At 42.0% G+C, this 6000-nt stretch overlaps 1 protein-coding gene across 2 annotated transcripts in view; it reads left to right on the top strand.

The window, feature by feature from the left end:
• The first annotated feature begins 477 nt into the window (after window positions 1-477).
• Window positions 478-6000, top strand: part of LOC106603225 (FERM domain-containing protein 6) — an 83378-nt gene continuing 77855 nt past the window's right edge. For both annotated transcript variants that reach the window (XM_045718383.1, XM_014196585.2), the window contains exon 1: window positions 478-639. The gene's annotated coding sequence lies outside the window, so the exon portion shown is untranslated. The remainder of the gene's footprint in view (window positions 640-6000) is intronic.

The following is a 6000-nucleotide window of genomic DNA, read 5'->3' as shown; positions in this document are numbered from 1 at the left end:
TGACTGCTGACATACAAAACATTTAGGGACTATCAACACTGGACTAATGAAAAAAATACAAAAATATAGTTTTGAGTGGATATTCCCTTCAGGAATAGACTACTAAATACAGTATTACCCCCTCCGTGCCACCAGGCTTCCAAAATACAACTGCACTGCTACAGTGTGGAATCATGGGACCGGAGGAATGGAATGACAGGCAGCCGTGGGCGATACCAACTGGTAGTCGTTAAGGGGGGAGCAGTAGTTTACGATCTATATAGTCTTTATAGATATCAAAAGAGCAACGAAATATCTCTAGGAGAATACTTGGACTATTGAAATAGACATGCATTTACGGATATTTTCACTGAAGAACAGTCGGTATTAAAACAACTACTAAAGTATATAAAATCTGTACTAACCCCCCCCTATCCATGGTTTGAAGCCACCCTTCCACCTTCCACATGTATTCCTACTTATTACTGTTCCAAAGGGATAGAAGTCTGGCGCTCGACACACGCGTGTAATCCCTGTTTATATTTAAAACGTTAGTCTGCATTTGCGGACGACAAATTGGATGTACTATAGCGTTTTGATACAACTTGATCGGATTCGTTGTTTTTGAAAAGGAATTACGATTTGTTTTTCACATCAAAGGTACGTTATATTAAAAAAGTGTACATTTTACATCTCTGTCTTTGTAATTTCCCTCGCTGCTAAGTCCTTTAACTGATCCACCTCCTCTGCGCGTATGTACGAAGTTATTTTTCATTAGTCAAGTATTTTACATGAGTGTTATAACATGTATTCACTTGTTCCACGGTTATAATATGTTTTCAAACAGTTATTGAAACATTTAAATGTTTGGTCAACGGTTGGCTGTTCATAACAACCCGGACCCGAATAAGTATTGTGTCTACAATGTAGCGATGCTGTCAGAATGTTGCTGCTATCCTTTAGGCTACGTTATGGATCTGATACTTGAGACGGGATGCATTTTATTGCAACAATGTATCGATCTTCCTTTCTCACTATGGGTGATGTTTATTCTGCACTTTGTGACCACCCCTTTAACCATATGTTCATCGTTATTTAATGCTCATCTATTAAATCGACGTATGGTTTGTGTTTTACCTCTCTCCCCTTCCAGTTTGATTCTAAGCGTTGGCATACGCCTTCTAGTACCTATGATATTGTTGTTATAGTTGGCTATAGTCGTTCTCTCTTCATAAAAAAAAGACTGGCCCCAAGTGTCCTGTAGGATGTTGTCACTTTGCCTGCCTGTGGTATAGTATGGTCGTGTCAAATCAAATGGCATCTGGAAGTAGGCTAGTATGTGGATGTCATGTAAATCAACGTAAGAACATCAGCCAGCATGCAAAACTATGGATTAAGTTGCGCATTACTAAATGTCTTCCCTATAACATTATCGCTGTTCCATTTTGAAACGGGTCACACAGTCCTTTATTTTGGACTAATTATTTTAGACTTCTTCTCCTATTGAATGGAATCTGGCATACTATTATTACTGCTCTGTAATGAAACGACTCTGCACGGAGAGACATGTAGGTTATTGGATGGTAGACCGTATAGAAGTAATATAGAGAGATAGAGTAGCATAGTATAACTAGGCGGTAGAAGAGGCTATCCCGTGAATCGGTGTGTGTGTGTGTGTGTGTGTGGGTGTGGGAATATGTGTTTGCTTGTTGGGGACTTTCCCCCCTCTTGTGCCACTATGGACAAACTGCAATGTTTGCTTCAGTATTGAGGAATGCCAACAATTTCCTCCCTGTGGTCAGTGGTGGAAAAAGTAACCAATTGTCATACTTGAGAAAAAGTAAAGATGCCTCAATAGAAAATGACCCATTAAAATACTACTTGAGTAAAAGTATTTCGTTTTTAATATACTTAAGTATCAAAATAATTTCAAGTTCTTTATGTTAAGCAAACCAGATGGCACCATTTTCTTGTTTTTGTTTTACATTTACAGATAGCCAGCATTCTGTCATGGACAAGAGAGAGGTGAAATCGGTGCACGTTTTATTCTGAACTATAGAAACATAAGATGACATTGAACATATGGTGATGGTATTATTGGCATACCAGATGGGAGCAGATACTAAACAAGTGCTCTTTTAACCCTGAGGTTCTCATTATTAATTAAACCAATTACACATAAGAGTCATTGGACGAAGGCTTCTTCTGTACGGGGGGTTTGTTAAGAGCCTCATCATCAACACCCGTCACTTGCGGTACTAACAGAAGGTTAAATTGATACACACTTTGTTAGGGTTAGTGTTCCCACACAGCCTTATCTCCATGTTACAGTGCTTGTTTAAAGAAAACAGAGGGAGGACGAGGCGTCCACCTGTGCTAATTAGCTACACTATATATACAAAAGTATGTGGACACCCTTTCAAATTAGTGGATTCGGCTATTCCAGCCAAACCCGTTGGTGACAGGTGTATAAAATCGAGCACACCGCCGTGCAATCTCCATAGACAAACATTGGCAGTGGAATGGCCTTACTGAAGAGCTCAGTGACTTTCAAGGTGCCACGGTCATAGGATGCCACCTTTCCAATAATTCCGTTCGTAAAATGTCTACCCTGCTAGAGCTGCCCTGGTCAACTGTAAGTACTGTTATTGTGAAGTGGAAATGTCTAGGGCCAGCAACGTGTCAGCCACGAGATGGTAGGCCACGCAAGCTCACAGAACGGGACAGGTGAGGGCTGTAGCACGTAGTGCGTAAAAAAAAAAACATATATCCTCGGTTGCAACACTCACTACCGAGTTCCAAACTGCCTCTGGAAGCAACGTCAGCACAATAACTGTTTGTCGGGAGATTCTTGAAATGAGTTTCCTTGGCCAAGCAGCCACACAAAAGTCTAAGATCACCATGCGCAATGCCAAGCATCAGCTGGAGTGGTGTAAAGCCATTGGACTCTGGAGCAGTGGAAATGCGTTTTCTGGAGTGATGAGTCACGCTTCATCATCTGGCAGTCCGATGGACAAATCTCGGTTTGGCGGATGCCAGGAGAACGCTACCTGCCCAACTGCATAGTGCCAACTGTAAAGTTTGGTGAAGAAGGAATAAGGCTGGGGCTGTTTTTCATGGTTCGGGTTAGGCCCCTTAGTTCCAGTGAAGGGAAATCTTAACGCTGCAGCATACAATGACATACTAGATGATTCTGTACATCCAACTTTCTGGCAACAGTTTAGGGAAGGCCCTTTCCTGTTTCAGCATGACAATGCGAGGTCCATACAGAAATGGTTTGTCGAGATTGGTGTAGAAGAACTTGACTGGCCTGCACAGAGCCCTGACCTCAACTCCATCGAACACCTTTGGGATGAATTGGAACGCCGACTGCGAGCCATGTCTAATCGCCTAACAATAGTGGTTGACCTCACAAATGTTTTTGTAGCTGAACAGAAGCAAGTCCCTGCAGCAATGTTGTATTGGCAAGCCTTCCCAGAAGAGTGGAGGCTGTTATAGCAGCAAAGGGGCGACCAACTCCATATTGGTGCGCATGAATTTGGAATTAAATGTTCGACGAGCAGGTGTCCACATACTTTTGGTCATGTAGTGTATCTTGCATGCTCTTAACACCTGTGTGAAAGCGTAACTTGGGAAGTGTAGTTTTGTCGGACGGAGGCACCAGTAGCTATATGGATCTATGCAAAACTGCTACAGTAAGTGCATCTTTTTTATTTTAAGGATTCTTCCTCGCTGATCAAAGATAAGGTGCATCGCAAGCAACGATTATTTAAGTTTCTAAAGGTTAAAACCCAGCGTCGCGATTGTAGTTCATGGCTGAAAACTAATGCCTGAAAACTGTATGTAGAAGGCACAATGCCGCATAAAGTTTTCAAGAGCTATACAAATGGTATAGAGCAAAATCAAAGAACTCCCTAAATCAGATGATGCAGCTGAATTTGCTTGAGAAATTACCACCTCCATTGAGATGCTAAAAAAACTATTACAGCAGTATTGGGGGATAAAATGAGAGACTTAAAGGGCTACAAAGACAACAAAGTCTATGACTGGAATAACAACAACCACCAGGGAACAAACACAAGATACACCTGCAGATAGGCAGGTGGCAATCTCTTCTCAACCGATGACCAGATGAGCACTCCAAGTGACACAGACAATGAGACCATGCACCCCTTTTGCGGAAGACCGAGCTATCCACCCACCCAGCCAGACACCAACCACCAAGAAGAAGAAGACCAGGAGGGGCAGATGGGGCATGGGGTCCACTAAGGTGGTCACCCAGGACAGGCAAGTTCCTGTCCTGAACCTCTACAAAACATCCTTGACACTGATGCAGGAGTCTATGCTAAGTAAGGGACGGTCTTTAACCACCAATCAAAACATGAAAGCCTTCAAATTGAATGTGGATACCTACAAATTCATGCAACAACTGCACCTGAAATGTTTATTTTCCCCTCTGAACAGATCCAGTACAAGCTACATATCGAAAGACCCTACAAAGAAAGGGGAACCCCAACACAGCGGTCCCTCCCCTACTCCTCGTTCTTTCTCCAAGCCCTCATCATTTGTACTCCATACCCATATAAGCCCACTTGTCACCTTGTTTGGCAGACTGGTTGAAAATGAATGGGAAACTGTATATAAAAAAAATGACCAGGGACCCCAATATCACAATCTTCCTCCAGCTGAAAGACAAGCACTAAAAGATCTCCAGGAGAATAAGGACATGGTCATAAAACCTAAGGACAAAGGTGGCGCAATAGTTGTTATGGACATGAGCTATTATAATTCTGAAAATGGAAAGCACCTGAAAATGTCTTGTTCCTATCAACCCTTGCATAGTGGCCCTATTGCTTCTTTAAAATCAGAAATTGATAGCATGTTACAACATGCGTCTCACCAAAACTGGATCACCAAGCGTGAGTACGAGTTCCTAAATGTCACCTATCCAGTCACCCCAGTTATCTATTCACTTCTGAAAGTACATAAGAACCTGACTCAGCCTTCACGCATACCTATGATCAGCGACAGGATCAGTCACAGAGCCCCTTTCGAAATTCAAAGATTTTTTTTTCTGGAAGTTATGGTTTTAAAGTTGCCATCCTTTTTAAAAGACACAAAAGATCTCCTCAACTGCTTAAATGACGGTCAAATTGATTCCGATGTACTACTTGTTACATTAGATGTGGCCAGTCTGTACACCTTTATTGCCCATGCTGAAGGCCTACAATCGATTGCCAAATTCCTAAAGTCACGTGACAACTCTGTAAATCCCCCTGATTACTTTCTGTTGGAGCTCTTGAGATTGGGAGGCAGTTTATGTTAAAAATAAAGACTAAACCTTTTCTTCCCCATATTAAGTTTTGGAAGCGCTACATTGACTACAATTTTATTTTGGGGTTCATCTAAAGAGAATCTTAATGACTTTGTCCGTTATCTGAACAACACAACGACTTTCCTTCAATTCACTGTTGAAAGTGGTCCCAACAGTATCAACTTCCTAGATCTCAAAATATTCAAGGATGATGCTAACAAAATCCAAACTACGATCTATTGGAAACCAACAGAGGAGTACTGTCCTCCACTTCAACTGTTATCATCCGAGACATCTCAAAACCATTATCCCGATTGGCCGGTTTCTACACCTGAGTCGCAACTGCTCTACACTGAAAGAGTTTGACGCTCTGGCAAAGGAAATGACACACACGTTTGCTAACAGAGGATATTATAGTCCTGTCATTCAGCGCTCCCACCTCCTAGCTCAGAAGCCACAAAAGGACAGCACGTCATGGCTGTGCTTTGTAACAATCATTGTTCAAACAATCCTAAAACACTGGTCAATTCTACAAACAGAACTGATGCTCCAGCCTCTGGCGGAAAATCCCTTTCTGGAACAGGTCACATCCATCAGAAGTGGCAACCTCTAAAATGCTCTCACAACGAGAGATGCTTTGGATTGATAGATTAAATACCATGCATCCTCGAGGTGTAAATTATGATTTCAGGCCATTTTTGTATGGT

This window comes from Salmo salar, chromosome ssa01, assembly GCF_905237065.1.
Source record: "Salmo salar chromosome ssa01, Ssal_v3.1, whole genome shotgun sequence".
NCBI classification, from domain to species: Eukaryota; Metazoa; Chordata; class Actinopteri; order Salmoniformes; family Salmonidae; genus Salmo; species Salmo salar.
This window is presented reverse-complemented; position numbering and strand designations above follow the sequence as displayed.